At 41.3% G+C, this 16,882-nt stretch overlaps 1 pseudogene; it reads left to right on the top strand.

Annotated features, from left to right (window-relative positions):
* The first annotated feature begins 445 nt into the window (after positions 1 to 445).
* The window catches only part of LOC103751692, a 29,817-nt pseudogene continuing 13,380 nt past the window's right edge, over positions 446 to 16,882 (top strand).

Genomic DNA, 16,882 nt, shown 5'->3' with positions numbered 1-16,882 from the left:
TTGTCAGACTGAGACAAAGCAGGAAAATTAGTCAAGAGGAACTCAACTTCAGCAGCCCTTCAGAGGAGGCAGACAACACCTTACATCAAGTACAAGCCACTGGCTCAGAAGAAACAGCCAAGGGAGGCTTGTAACCTATCGAGTGAAAAAAATCCTCTAGCAGATGTAATATTCAGCCCCAGCCTATCTTGAAGAACAAGGAGTATGTCCACAAGTGTGACCTCTTTGGTCTTAACTTGACCATGGAAGACCCTGTTCATCCATGAGTGCCTGGGGAGGCAAGCAGGGATTATGTCCACCAGAGGAAGTGACCTTCCCTAGATCCACAGCAATCACAAGTAGCAACAACCTCACTTTCCATCTCAATTGTTACTTTCATCCTTTGAGAACCGTGGCCAGCTCTTGTGGTTGGCCACCTGTAAGTTTGGCTAACACAGCAGCGAACATGTCTCAGCTGCCTTCAGCCACAGAGGTCAACGCACCTGAGGAGGTAAGGAAGTAGGGGTGGAGGGACTTTATTTCATTCACCGAGTTTGGCTGTGAAAGGAGGGAGAGAAGAGGCTGTGACTACGTGTCCTCTCATCTTGTCAGCTAAGGTGTTTTCTGTATCCCGTGAGATAAACGTCACTTTGCTCTCTGAATCCCATTGGATGGATGGCTTTTTATTTTAATACTTTGCTGTAAAACCCACTGATTGCTTAAGTATAACACTTATTAAGACTGACTACATCTTATTATATTTTTAAACCATCAAATAGTCTGTAAATACAATCATTTGTGTTAAGATTTGACCTTACATAAGTCAACCTCTTTTGTTCATTTGTTTTTGTTTTTTGAGACTGGATCTTAATGTATAGCCTTGACTTGTCTCATACTGTTCAGGTAGCCTACGGTGGTCTCAAAATCACTGTGATCCTCTTGCCTCAACCTTCCAAGTGTTGGAATTGCAGGTGTGCACCACTATGCTCAGCTAAATTCAAATTTAAGTGAATATCCTTTATTCTTCTTGTCTTTATTAAATGTCTCCTTTATTATTTTGCATGGGGGTATCTGCCTGCCATGGAATGTATGTAGAGGTCAAAGGACAACTTGTGTTATTTTTCTCTTTCCAGTATGTGGGACCCAGAGGTCTAACTCAAGCCGTCAGACTTGGTGGCAGATGCCTTTACTCACTGAGCCATCTTGCAGAGAATATGCCCTGCTTTATTTTTCATGGACCAAACCATCCAGAATGAAAAAAAAACACAAGGCATGCTTTGCCAGCAGCAGATACTGAGATTACCTTAACAGGGGCTAGGAAGCACATCTAGAATCCACACCCTTACATAGTTTGAACTCACTACGTTGTCTATTTCTGTGCAGATGTGGTTTAAAACCATTTCTTTGTTTATACCTAAAGTAGTAGAGTTCTCACATACACTGCGTCATGTGCAACTATGGATTAACCAGGAGCGATGCAGTTCAGTTTTTAACCTAGAGTGCTGTTTCTGTCCCAGAACACCATCCAAGATATGCATGTCTCAATCTGTGTTGTGCTGTTATAACAGAGGATCACAGGAGTGTGATCTATAATGAACAGAAACTTATTTGCTCACAGTCTAGGACTGAAGGGCCATAGGTACTGAGGGGTCTTCATGGTATGTCATTGTATGATGGGAGATATCACATGACCAGAAAGTACCTGTAAGAAAGGGAAGGAGGCTGGACTCATCCTTCTATCAGAAACATACCCCACGGATAGCCCACCAAGTGACAGAAGCATGAATCTATCCAGGAGAGAAGACGCTTGAGCTCATCCCTGGAAGGCCACCTCAATTCTGGTGCTTTGGTGATAAAATGTTCAAGCAAGACCCTTGGGGATACAATAAACCACGCCATGTCACAAGTGGCCACCATATCTCTTTCAGCTTCTCTTGGATAGGTTCCCAGACTTCCCTTGTGAGTATGATCTTGAAAGTTTTGAGGAGTATAGCCTGGGTGTGTTACAGTGTGCAATATACTGGGGTTTGACTGATGCTCTTCTTACAAGAACTAAGGAAGCATAGGAAGAGTTACCATTACCACATCACTTTCAGAATACAGAAGTCACCGTGCAGCCTATACTCGAGGCATGGGAAGATAAAGCTCATTTATGGGAGTGTGAGGAATCTATGAAAATTATTTGGAATTATTCTTCTCCCATGTTTGCTTGTTCATTCAGACATTTAGATCATATAAACCAATGTATATTTCCTTTATGCTTTGGGTTATAACAACATTACTTGTGTGTATGTGCATGTGACTAGCAGGCGCCCCACTGTGTGCACACACGCAGAGGTCAGAGGTCAACCGTGGGTGCTGTTCCTTCAGAATACCATTTGTCTACCTCATTTTCCTGAGACAGAGACTCTTCATTGGCCTGGAGCTTGCTGAGTTGGCTAAGACGGCTGGCTAGTGGGCCCCAGGGATCCATCTGTTCTTACTTGCCAGATCTGGGACTACAAATGCATACTGCCATGGTTGGTTTTTTAAAAATGTGGACTTTGGGAATTGATTGGGTCCTCATGCCTGTGCAGCATTTTCCTACCCAAGCTACCTGCCCAGCCCTATTCTTTTCATTGCTCAAATTATTGCACTGTTGGGATTGATAGCTCCTCCATCTTCTGACACACTTCCACTGAGGAATATTTGTCTTTACTTTTAAACACTTCCATACACAAACACTTGTATAATATGTGGACATGTCCAGTTAAAGGGATACCTGTCTGGAATTACACTTGGGGGTCTCTGACATCCTTACTTATCTGTTATACATTGGATAGTCTCTACCAAATTATGCTTTTATCTGTCTTGGGTAACCCCTGGTTCCTGCCTTATGAAGGAGCTGATGTGTTAGCTGGTTTATAAACATCCGTGCTTTCCACATCTTAATATGAAATAGCTAAAGCAATTTATAATATTTGCCCCATTTTTCCCACTAATTTTCTACTTTGTTGTCAGGATCACCAAATCAACTTTCTCACGGATTCCAATTTCCTTCCCTGTGTATTCTGTACAGCCTGGAGTTCTTTTATGCATTTGGTCTGGGTGAGTCTCATGAGGGTTGCATGTGGTTGGCTCTTGCTTGGTGAGACAAATTAAAAATATTGATTTGACCGATATTATTGATCCAACTGGGTTGTGTTATTTTTGTTCAATTTATTGTGTTTTCTATTATGTAGCTCTGTTGAAGGCATAGCATTTATATAGTTTTATTTGTTCTGACTGGTGGTCTGCATGGCATCTCAGAGGCTGTGATTTACATTCAAATCATTGCCAGTTCCTGAGAAATTCTCTACCACAATTTAGTTTTAATACTGGATCTTTCTATCCTTTCTTGAGTAAAAGCAAAAAGCTTTATAGTGTCTAAATGGCTACTATGATTTGTCATGTCTTTATTGAAACAAATTAATAAGACCTTTAATAAGGAAATTTAAATGTATCTGGCATTTCAGAAAGTCAATTACAATGAAAAGCATTATTTATACCTCAGTAGTTGGTACTCTCAATATGAGTATGTAAATTTAATGAAATTATAATTAAAATTCCAAGAAAATTTATCTGGACTGCAATTGAATAAATGGGTTTAAAGGCTGTATGAAATGTAAGCCTTTGGGAATAGCAAAGAAATTATTTCAAAACCTATTTAGCAGATGTTGACAAATAGGATAAAGTCAGTGGAGTCAATTCAATATGGTATTGGAGCAAAGATGGATAAATAGATTTGTTTAACCAAATAGTAAACCAAACATCATTAACCAAATAGAATCCAGAAGCAGAGTTCAGTTCTCATGAGACAAAATATTAAACACAAATGGTATTTAGTTCTGTGTGAGGTGGCTGGCTAATCTCACAAATGATGCTGGCCTGCTGCTTCTTATATGAAAGAGAAAACTAAGGCCTGGGCAGGAGACAGCTATCAGCAGGGCCTCATGGTTCTGTTTGCATGGGCAGGAACCGAATGGCAAAGGACTTGGGAAGGTTTTATTATAACCTGAGAAAAATTACAGTGGGCAACAACTCAAATCTGATCTTTTCCCTTTGTTACATAGAAGCAAGGTAATCATGTCTGTGTTTTCAAAAATGTTGCCAGAATGTGGAGCACTGACTGGAGGAAATTGTCAAAGGCAGTGAGAGTGATTGGGCTTGAGAAAGATCTAGGGGTGTAAGGAGCAAGAGAAGGTCCTGGATGTTGAGGGGAACAAACTCAGGTCAGACTTGGCTGCTTCCTCCTTTCACCCAGAGCCTTCTCCTCTGCTGAGTTCCCGGTTTCCATGTTTCTTCTGTACTCTGTTCAGTTCTTTTCCAGTTCTGGTAACCAACTCCTACTACATCCATCTTCCATCCTCTGATGATGCCGGGTGGAGCACAGTAGCTGTCACTTAGGTGAAGCTGAAGAACTTGGAGTTCAAAACTCACCAGAGGCTCCTAGGCATAAGGGACACTCATCACCAAACACTATTTTGTGTCGTCAGGAAGTGGTGGCCGCTGACATGACCAGTTACATATGCAGCAGCGTGTCAGCTGTCAGCTGTTGAAGTGACAGGTGTGCCCAGCAAGGACACACAGTGATGACTGATTGGAATGCTGGGCCGATAATCTTTGAAGGCCCTAGCTTGGAACTGAAGTCCATTCAAACTGTATGATGTAAAATGTCTATGGGAAAACACAGAGCAGAAAAACAGGACCCTAAGATGTAGAGTGAATGTAACTGTCCTTGTTCTGAGAAGCCCTCAGCTTCATGCTTTGCAAGGCCTCTCATGATCTGGGGATTCTAGGAGGCAGAGTACCTGTGTTTCCTGCTATAGAGTACCATTCATTATTATGGTTACAGACAACGATCTCACGTTAGTTTAAGTACTTGAGAATGAATATTTAGCCTCACTCCATTTGTGCATCATTTTACTCTCAAAGCAGACCTTATATTATCAGTGAGGACCCATCCTGAGCTTTCAACCAGATCAAGTAATTTTCCCAGTGTCACACAGCTGGGAAGAGAAAGATTTGTAATTTAACTCAGGTGTGCACTATGTTAAAGAATACTTTTTTCCATTATAATTCATCCACAATAGGCCCAGCCAACTAGTTTGAATAGGAGAGTGTCAGGTACTTTCATAAATATTTTTTTACCTTTTCTTTAAACTGCCTTTGTGCCTATAAACTTAATTTAATTGTATAACTCAACTGATAATTTTCATGTGAGCACTGAATCTGAAGACAGTAGCATGGGTAGGTTTCCTTTCGGACATTTTTCCTTTTACCCTCACTCACCAGGTTTAGACTCTAATTGCTATTTAGGGCAAGTCAGTGAAGTTTTCTGACCCTCAGAAGCATTTACAAAATGGCAGATATTAAGTAAGAATAAATTAACTAAACACACTGAAGTAAGTAAAATCAAATAAGCTATAGTCTACAGCATACAATCTCTTATCTAGTGGTTGTAGACCTTAACATTTGTACGTTACCTTTTAAACAGAGCTCTGAGTGAGAATGGCACTGGACGATGGAGCCCCTGAGGGTGGGATTTTAGTATTTTGATAATGAAAGGAAAAAAGAATGCTGAGCTGTAAGAACTTGCTATATACTCAGATTTCGGCAAATTGTTGTCTGTTTCTTTATAAGGTCCTATGAAAAGCTAAGTTTTGATTGGTTTTCATTGACCAAGTTAAGTACCAAGAGAGAAGTGCCTGCCTAGACAAGAGTGGGGGCAGCTCACAGAGGGGTTTAATCAACTGAAACATGAAATGGGAAATGAAATGATCTCCTCCTCCTCATCTGGAACTTGAAATACTTCCCCAGGCTGCTTGCCAGTGTTGGTCGTATTATAGGCATGCACCACCATGCCAGGCTTAAATATGCCATTTTGTAGAGAAACTTTGAATATGATTAGTGTTTAGCATTGCCATTTTAATTCTCATAGTGTTAAGAATTGTTTAATCTACTTGCTTCTATATAAACACATAGTCACTATGGACTATCTATGCTGTAGAAGCAAGGGCTGGCATGAAGATAAAGTTTAACCTTCCACAGGGGCATAGAAGCCGGCTGTTCTTGCTGCTAAAGGAACAGGAAGAGGTCACAGAGAACTGACTGCTTAGGAACTATTTTTCCTGAAAGTAACAGACAGACATGGTGAGTGGTTGCTGAAAGAAATTTTGCAGCTCTCTCTCTCTCTATATTTTTGCATGGTTCTGCCAGACAGTAACGTATGACCTACTGGCACAGCTCTTCCTCTTGCCCTTTGGGGGATACAATTCTTCCTTTAAGGGTCCAAGTTTCCTTCTGCCAAATTTCAAGGACTCTGTATTTCTGTGACTCCACACCAGAAGGCATGTCATTGTGCTTCCAGAATTTGTTAGGCTGAAAGTACAACTCCAAGTCTTTGTCAAGGGTGCCACTTTCTTAAGCAGTCACAACAAAGCCAGGAACGCATTTAACCTTCTTACTGTGAGCGCTACAGGGTCTCTCAGCTGAGTTCAAGAGCCTTTATCCAAAGTGATGAGTGCAAATGTTGAAAAGTCTGTCGTGTCAAAGAAGACAAATGGTTGAAAGTACATGATGCATTTTGAAATTCAGCATAGAGGAAATAGGCTACTAAAAAAAAATTCCATCGTTAGGACGAGGTAATTGAAGAATCTCAGAGTTGACGTCTGTGCCGACAGAAAGACTAAGATGAATGTCGTGCACTCTTCATCAATATGATGTTGACAGAAATGCTAGTGACACTGCTTTTGGGTGAAATCATGTAAGCCAGGTTGACAGATACACCGGTGTCTGCTTACGCTCCTTATTGCTCCTTGTTATATTGGGCTTCCTCGGATGTCACATTTCACCCTCTCTCTGTATTTATGGGGCTGTGTATGTTGGCCTGTGTGTGTATATCAGAGAACAACTTACAGGAGTCAGTTTTCTTCTGCCTTGTAAGTTCTTGAGCTTTTACTCAGGAAGTCCCAGGGGTTGAACTTGGGTCTTTAGGTTTATAGGCAAGTGCCTTCTCTGGCTGAGCTATTTTTCCAGCCCAATCCAAAATATTAAATGTTAAGTTTAGAATGTTCCAAAAGTATCCTGTTTCACTCTGTCAGCAGCTAACTAAGAGCTCAGGAGTCGCATAGTAGGTACACAATGCTCAATGATGGAAACACATGGCCCTTTTCAGGGAAGACCATCTCCCAGGCTGCTGGACTCTATTTCAGAATGAGCCCTGCTAAGCATTCATTGAACTTTAATGGGGCTTGTCAGTGGTCAGCCACCAGTCAGCCATGACTATAGTACCATGGGCCTCCTTCTGCATTTGCACTGTGTTCTGCTTCAGAGGTAAGCAGAAGAGTCCCATAGAAGGGACTGCCTACTGCAGGAAGGATTGCTTCCCTGTGTTAGTCAACAGAGCTGAGCAACAAGATATATGTGGGGTGAGGCAACACATGCCACTTGAAAAGCAGTCATAGTTTGGGACTTCCTGTGGTGATGGTCTCCCCTGTACTTCCTTATTTGCAAATCATGCCGTCAGACATCAGCACTCACACTGTAATTCCCATGTCCAATCTCGGTGTGGGAGACAACCAAGTCCCTGCTTCTCTGAATCTGAAGAAAGTCTCCTGATAATGTCGCCCTCCATGTTTACGTGTGAAGGTTGTGTACTTCTTCACCTTGATACTTAAGCAGTTCATGACGCAGGTGCAAGGAGGAACCTTTGTCTCTGTTGGCTGAGTTAACTGAACACATTAGTTCATTCAAACATAAGGGTCAACCTTGTTTCTGAGTTCATTTAGTTAGCTGGGTATGTTCCTGCAACTTGCTGTTTGGGGACTGTAGCACAAAACCACAACTCTGTCTTGCTCTGAAGATCACACTCCTTTTAGACTCATTCTTTCAGGAGCGTGTGGGATTGTGAAACTGCTCATCGACAGACTATTAGATGCCAGTAGGGGAAAGATTAGAACCAAATCTTTGCCCAGGGAGTTTACATTGCAGAAGAGGTGATGGATGATAAATAACACACAAACAAAGTACATAGTGGATGAAATAGAAGTAAGAACTTAGTAGAAGATTCCAAAGAGGGAATTGATGTATTATAGGTCAGAGACTGGGACAGGAGTAGGTAGATGGTTTAGGTACCACCACAGGAGAAAACCCCACAAAGAGCTTGGCTTCCTCATGCAAAATGAAGGAAATGGGGGAGCTTGGCATGTGGTGACTAGGAAGGAGGGCAAAAAGGGAGAAGAGAGTAAGAAGGTGTTGGGGTGGAGGATGCCTGTCTGTTCGGAGACTGGGGAAAAAGATGCTGCTCTTGGAGGAGAGACAGTGAGGAACCAGGGTCAAGGTGAGAGAAGGGGGCTTGCAGGACATAAGCTTTCACTCTGAGATGGGCCTCTTATTTATAGCTTTCCTCCAGACTTATGTCCTAATAGGTTTTTGCTTACTGCTGTGTTGAGGACGTATTATAATGAGTCTGAACCAGTAATTAGCTACATTCTCCTGCTTCAGGTCCCACACCTACTTCACCCAGCTGGTTAGATCCTCCCTACCTTTCCCTGGCCAGCCTTGGCTCTAGAGCCCCTCCCGATTATCTGCCTGAGACCTTCAGACTACACTGCTAAGAAATGGAAACAACTTAAATGTCCCTCAACTGATGAATGGATAATGAAAATATGGCACATTTACATAGTTGAATTCTACTCTAGTAAAGAAAGAAGAAATCAAGAAATTTTCTGGTAAATGAATGGAACCAGAAACTGTTATACTATATGAAGTAACACAGACTCAGAAAAACAAGCAACATATATTCCCTCATTTGTGGATCTTAGCTCCAAATCGTTGTGAGTATATACCCTGCTGTAACCACAGGAGCCAGAAAAATGGAAAGAAGGCTTGGAGGCTAAGGGAAAGAAGGAGCCTGAGAGAGGGGAATAGTAGGAGACAGGTGTTACCAAGGACAAAATATGTAAAATGAGGGTATTGAGCTGGGAAGGGAGGAGGGGGAGTTGTATAAGGAACCATGGAGGAAAAGGGAAGAAGGAGCTCAAGGGAGGGGGTAGGGGATAATAGGAGACAGGTATTATCAAGGGGGAAAGGGAAAAATGGGGGTACTTTAACTTGGGAGAGATTAGATAGGGCGAGAGAGGAGAGAGAAACAATGCTTAGGTGGTATGAAAAACCAGAGAGAAATGCATTAGTTCAAAAGTGTTCTGAAAAACACACATACAATATCTGCACATGAGTGCATGTGCATAGCTGAAGGCTATGTAACAAGAAACACAGTGCCAGACAAGAGAAACCTGTCTTTGAGTATTGGTTAGAATAGTCCAAGAGACTCCCAAAATAGCACAGTCTATTGCTACAGTCCTTGATTCCCTCCCAGAACTTGAAGATAAGATCCTATTACTGAAGACAGAACATTCTTTGGACACAGAACTTGGAGCAAGGGAGCTGGGACTGACCTGGAAGCCTCCTCCCTGAAGAGTAGCTCTCATAATTTTAGAGGATACTATGCAAGCTGCTAAAGGAGCAAAATCAATGGATCAACTGCAGCTGTAAAACCCAATAACCACAATGACAGGCACAGCAAACTATCTCTGTTGGTACAGTAGTGACACTTTTATCTTGAGGGTAATCAAAAGCTTTCTAATTGAACATAAAGCTTGGTCAGTGGGTGTGATCTCATGTAAGGTACTGTAAACATGTCCAGATGCTGGAGAGGTCATAGATTCTAGAGAAAACCCTACATCTGTTACGTTCCCAGAAAAACGTAATTTCTTACTGTATTTTAAATATGTATCTTCATATTTGCAGAGACGTATACCTGTGACCACTCATCAAAGAAGCTTCTTTTTTGCAACAGATGGAGACTATTACAGTGTTCCACAACTGGTCAAACACAGAGAATAAGTTTCGGTGAGATGCCCAACTCTAAGTGCCACATCTAAAATGGAACCTCTATACCTAAGACTCACAGGATACAGTGGAACAGGGGTAGAGAGGGTATTAACACATGCCTCAACTGTCACCAGAAAAATATACTTCTAAAGCTGCATTTTCAGGTTTGGAATTCCATTTTGACATTTAGTTTTCTAAATAAAGATTCTATTTAAGCCTTCTAGATATAAAAGTAAAATGGAAGCAGACTATCCTCTTGATCACTTCAACATTTCTAAAACTTGAACAAGACTTCAGTGATGTGCATCATTTAACTTAGGCTAATATAGTAATATGTAGGGTATTAATGCAAAATGGAGGACAAAAGGGCTCTGTGAGTATAAACCACCCTCAGAACAGAGCAAATATTGCTCATAGTGAAGGTTCCTCAAGGCATCGAGCCTGGGCAGGAGCTGTAAGTGCTATCCTGACAGGATCCACACTTCTTGTATCTTCCCTTCCTGCCAAGCTTTGAAGATGCAGCCACTCCAACTCTGAAGAAACGCTCATAATTTTAAAGTTGATCATTTTATACATTGGATTTGTCTCTGTAGGGAGCAGTTCATTCTGAGCTCTGGGGTAGTTAATGGTTTTAAGACTCAGCCATTGGGGATTTGGAGGATACGGGTTTTGTGTCTTCTGTGTATCAGCTTAATGTGTGTGTGCTCGCATGACTGTCCCTATTGGCTCTAAGGCTGTCTTTCTAGCACTTGGCCTTTGAAATAGAACCTGCTATCTTTTCAGCATTTCAAAGTTCTCACTGACAGATCATGTGCTTTCCTCCGGCTACGGCCCATTTCTCATTTTATTTTGCTCTCAGTTGTTTTATGCACACTGTCTAGGTTGCCAGCTGAAGAAGTTAGAGTCTTGTTTTGCATGCAGGGAAAGAATCCTTGTTGAACCATTTGTACGATCGACCTGCTTGTTTGATACATAAGTGGAACTCACACTTTCTTGTTAAGCAATAGTAATTTTTAAATCCTTTTATTTTCTCCTTTTGTCAGACAAGGTCATGGTCCTAATTTTAGGCTATTGTAGGATTTAAAGACAGATGAGATTATTGATGATGCATTCCTGATTTTAGTTTTCCACCACCGATCTTGTTCATTCTGTATCAACCCATGAGGGGATTTAGTGACTACAGAAAACCAAAGGAGGAAGAGTTCAGTGTACTCGGAGGATGTTTGTGTCAATGTTATCTTTTAGGAATACTTGAGCAATGCTTCTATTTGGAATGCGATTACAAAACTATTCCCCCGAGCAGCTGGCTGTAGCCCACAGAAGACACAACTGTTCTGAGGCAAACCTTTGATCCACATCATCTGTGCTCCATTTAACAATTATTACCCCAGCATGAGGCTTCTTTGACGATTCTAAAATACAGCCACAGTGTGGGCCCCTTCATGTGGCATGGAATACCTGTGATAGCCTCACGGTGATGTGGTGTAGCAGGAGGAGGAACAGAAATGTGTCTGAATAGAGTTGATGGGAGAAGTCAAGGATGCGCAGTTTAATTGTATAACTGGTAGAGAGCGGCACAAAAATCTTAAATAAATTTATAGTGTTAAAATGCAACACGATCTCCTAGGATCCTTTGGTCCTTGCAATCTTTGGGATACTACTGTGTCCAAACTTTCAACCTGTGGGGACAAAGGTTCACACAGGAATACTTACCCCCAAATTACCCATCAGTTCACATAGAATCACAATGTAAAATTAATAAGTACTCATTTAAAATGCTAATTATGAGTGATAAAGGACAAAGAAACAAAAAAGAACATTTCTACAGAGTGGTAAGGAAACACCCAAGGCTATGCCCTCCCAACGCAGGTCAGAAATGTCACCTTCTGCCAGAAAGTCAGACAGCCAACATGAAGAGCTTGTGATGGCAGAGTCACAAAGAGGTTGCTATTACCACTTTTAACCTCTAATTAGAGGCACCAGTGACACCCTGTGTAACATTATTAGGCAACTGTCTTGAATAACTATAAAGCTATATACTTAGAAAGCATGCCAATACTAGCAAAAATTAAGGGCAATAGCCCTTTCTGGACTGTCCATCCATTTGCCCTGAATTAATTTCTGCAAACACTGTGTCACTGAAATGTTCATGTATTCGGCCAACATAAAGGCATGAGTAGAATACTAAGAGACTCTGAAGGATGTCTTCCTTGTGGACATCACTTCTGTGGACTTGGGGCTCTGTGGAGGAAGTCTTGGTGATTGTCAGCACCACCACTGTCAACTTACAGCTCCATGGAGGAACTTTACCCGGTTGTCAATATTACCACTGTCGATTTAAGGCTCTGTGGAGGAAGTCTACTGTGCTCTCATCATCACATGAGAGCAAGTGTGAGATGATGAGTGACAATGACTTTGAACCCTAAGGGTTGACCCCAGCCCTGACATCTTTATGCCCAAGTTTTCCCTTTGTTAGGAAGGACATAAGATCATTTGTTCTGACTATTCTTAAGGATATCATGACAATCAAACAGAAGATAACTGTGTGTGAAGGCAGGGCAGGGGTAAGGGACCTTAAGGGACCATAGGAAGGTCAGGGCTTTTCACCCTGCTGCCCACGGGGATCCCTAGTGGTATTCCCAGTGCATGAGTCATACCACTGACTAACTCAGTCAGAAGCTTTTGTGTGGGACTCAAGCATTCACTGAGGAATACTTTGCAAAGCAGCTGTGGCTTCTGCTGGAAGCTGTAGGGTGTTCAGGATCCCCTCTCCATGCAAGGTGCTATACTCTGCAGTGGGAACAGCATCCCACCACTGCTGATGGCCAAAAATGAGCACAGAGGACCACATTCAAGCCTATCGTCTCTCACACCTGGCTGTGTACCTCTAATTCAGAGCCATTGCACAGAAGATGCTGTGGACTTACAGAGAGTTTGAGAATTAAGGCAGTGAGCTGTAAAGGATGCAAAGTGTGGGGCACAAACACAGGGTACTAATACATTTCCCTTAAGATTCAATTCAAAGTACAGAGCATCTAACTACTGACATCTCCCCCACAGTAGAAAACAGATAATATGTAGATGATCACTACATAGCACTAGCTGTCCATACACTCATATGTATTTCTATGTTTCTGAAATGTACATGTTTTGATGTGGAAAAGATATTGAACAACATCACCAAATTTAGAGTGGAGATAGTTATGATGTAAAACAGAATTCAGAATCAGATGCCAACTTGCTAACTATAATTTTCTGGTTACTAAAATAAGTAAATTATCCTTTGGATGGATTTGGCAAGCTATTTTCATTACATTAGAAAATTTTTAAAGTTTTATGTTCTGAAGAGGAATGGTTTTCCTAATGCACATGGCTCTACATAGTCCTAAGAGTTGTTTAAAAGGTACTTGAAGATCAGTTTACTTTTGGAGAGTCAGTCAACATTACTTATAATTGTGGCAACAAACAGCTGGTGTATCACATGTTTACTGTTCGTTTTGGGAAGGGGATGGTTGAGCTTTTTAAAAAAGACTTATTTTACTTATTTGTGTGTGCTTGTCTATGTTAATTGTGGTTATATGTCTCTGTGAGTGTGTGTGTCTGTGTGTGTACAGAAGCCAGACGAGGGCAGTAGGCATCTTCCTCTATCAATCTCTATCGATTCCTGGTTGCCTCTGGCTCAACCCAGAGCTCACCTTTTTCCCACTATGCTGGAAGCCAGGAAGCCCCAGAGATCCTCCTGTCTCCACCTCACTCAGAGCTGGGTTACAGGTATATATGGGATTCCTGATTTGTGATTTGAGTACTAGGATCTAAATTTATGCCCCAACACAGCAAGTACTCTTAACCACAGATTCATCTCTCCAACTCCTTGTTTTGCCTACTGAGACAGGGTCTCACGTATCCCACGCTGCCCTCAAATTCACTATGTTGCTGAGCATGATCTTGAACTTCTGATTTTCCTGTCTACTTTCTGAGTGATGGGATTACAGGTATATGCCACTACACCCAGTTTATGTAGTATTGGGAATCAAACCTGGGGCTTTATACACGCTAGACAAGAACTCTACCAACTGACCTACATCCCTAGCCCTGTCTACAGGAATTCTGTCAGTACTGTTCATAGTTTCTGAGTCTCCGGGAGAAGCACTTTGAACTGGGATTTCACATCCCCACTCCCATCATCATTGCTCATGGAAGGTATAAATAGAGTAAGTGTGACCAAAGAATGTCTTCAACATAGTGTACAAATCACGCAGAATTATCATTAAACATTGAGTTTCTTTTTGAAAAGTGTAAGCACAGTAATCAGAGTATCAGATACTGAGTGGCCTAGACTTACTATTTACGTTGTACCTGATGAAGAAGGCAGTACAGGGTATGGTTTGCAATGAACCCATCAGATCCTATGTCTCAGTCATACCCTGAACATTTCTCTTTGTCCTGAAATAGTCAGATGGAAATACAATTACAAAAGCTTGACCCGGTGGCATAGGCTTAATCCCAGCTACTCAGGAGGCTGCTAAATTCAAGTCCTGCTTGAGTTACAGAATGAGTTCAAGGCTACCTCAGTGAGATCCTGTCTCGAAAAGTTAAAAAAGTAAAGTGGAGATGTAACTCAGTGGTAGACAATTGCTTGACATGTGGGAAGCCCTAGGTTCAATACGAGAGAGAGAGAGAGAGAGAGAGAGAGAGAGAGAGTGAGCGTGTGCGTGTGAGAGAGACAAAGAGGAAGAAATAGTCAGATGGAAATACAATTACAAAAGCTTGACCCGGTGGCATAGGCTTAATCCCAGCTACTCAGGAGGCTGCTAAATTCAAGTCCTGCTTGAGTTACAGAATGAGTTCAAGGCTACCTCAGTGAGATCCTGTCTCGAAAAGTTAAAAAAGTAAAGTGGAGATGTAACTCAGTGGTAGACAATTGCTTGACATGTGGGAAGCCCTAGGTTCAATACGAGAGAGAGAGAGAGAGAGAGCAAGAGAGTGAGAGCATGCGTGTGAGAGAGACAAAGAGGAAGAGAGAGAGGAAAGAAAATAAATATGCTCAAAATTTATTTAGAAAATCCAGATTCCATTAATTAATTAATTGTTGTAAGCTTTGCCTCTGAGTCTGAGCATTTTAGAGTGTATATGTGGGGGTGTTTACTATCATCTTCATCTGGATGGAACTGGTCCTGTTTTCCCTGGGATTGATTTGGCAACTTCCAGGGAGGCTCAAGAGAGTGAGCTCACAGAGGGGGAGGACAGTGTTGCAATATTCTTTAAGAATTAGTTTGAACATATGACTAGAGTCAATACATTTTTTTGTCCAACAATACAAAGGTCAACTATCCTCTGTGGCAGAAAACAAGTCTGAGGAAATTTGAAGTTGAGTAATGTGGATTTCAAGCAGGCACAAAGCCAGAGAGGAAGGGGCCACATGGGTAGGTAGGAATACCTGTTAAGGACACATGTGAGCCTCCAGTCTTGTGTCAGGGACTAGGTCAGGGCACCAGCTGTGTGTGGACAAACCTTGCACTTGGTACGCTCAGCACAGAGTGGCCTTGCCAGTTGCTTGGCCTGACAGGTGGCCATGACAGCTGAGGATGAGACAAGCCTCCGGTACTAAAACATGCTGTTTGAATTGCCATGGGTCGCTGTGATGTAGTTTCCAGAGTAAGTGCAGGGTACAGTGAAATATAAGAATTGTTTTACTATTATTTACTTTCCATGTGGGTCCATTGTACCACAGTCTGTATGAAAAATGGAAAATGTTAAACACCAATGCGTATTTTAGACTGTGCAAATAAAATGCTACAATTCTGTGAAGTGATTCAGTGATGTTTAACTGAAGGGCTGGCCTCACTTAGTAATCCATTAAAACCAATGTCTGGACTTGAATCCTGCAGGCCACTGCCCAGATGTCTCATAACCCCATTGTCTACCCCTGCCTCAGTTTCTTTCTGGGGAACATGGAGATCATGTTGGTTACTGAACAGGACTGTTGTAAGGATTAAATGCAATTATTCTTGAGAAATCCTGAACCAGAAAACAAGAGTGTTTATTATGTTCTCAGAAGCCATTTACACCACAGACTAAATGTCTATCATCATAAAACCACTGACTCGTTAAGGTCTTTTCCCATCCTGGCCTTTCAACGGATGAATTGGCTCAGGGGCAGAGGTATAGTTCTTAGTGTCAGTCTCATTAATGGATGGAACTATCTTGTTGCCAGGAAAACAGCAATAACTTGAAAAGATTGAAAGCTTGAATTATTTTATGCATCGAGTAGAGAATATCAAATAAATTATATGTATGTTGAAGAAAGCAGAGACATGTAAGGTCCTGTTCCAATATTCTTGCATTCAAGTTCACTCTACAAAGCAGTTGATTTTAAATTTTAGACTATTATTTATAGATAGGGAAATGCAGAAATCCTAAGTGTGCAGAGTGATTTTATACAAGGTGAACACAGGTGGCTGCCATCCAGACAGAGCTGCGGAAAGGTGGTGCACAGGGCTGTGCAGTCTAGCAAGGGTGGAGTGTGCTTGGCATTTGCAAGGTCCTGAGCTCCATCCTCAGCACCAGAAAAAACAAACCCAATGAGATCCAATACAGGTGGAGATTCCACAGTTACAATCCACTGACAAAAACTGATAATGGATCTATTTATTAGACAATTTTTATTATATTTGGAGTACCTTAAGTTAGTATATCTTGGACATTTTTTTTCTTTTTGGTATTTTAAAAAAATATTTTTTAATAACCACATAATTAGAAGAAGCATTTCATTACAACAGTGACATATTCAATAACAATTTCCAGAGCTAAAATGCATCTTTCAAAAAATTGGCTGTAAATTTCTGGGTTTACAGTTGAATTAATACAGTTATAAAATATTGTACTCAGTATAAACCCTATAAGACATAAAATTAAATGAGGGTTTAAACTTTAAAAAAGATCTCCATTTCATTATTAAAATACACAGTTTCATACAGAAAAATTCATTTTC

This window comes from Nannospalax galili, unplaced genomic scaffold, assembly GCF_000622305.1.
Source record: "Nannospalax galili isolate Female #2095 unplaced genomic scaffold, S.galili_v1.0 scaffold267, whole genome shotgun sequence".
Classification (NCBI taxonomy): Eukaryota; Metazoa; Chordata; class Mammalia; order Rodentia; family Spalacidae; genus Nannospalax; species Nannospalax galili.
The sequence above is the reverse complement of the archived record's forward strand: the minus strand, read 5'-3'. Positions and strand labels throughout refer to the sequence as shown.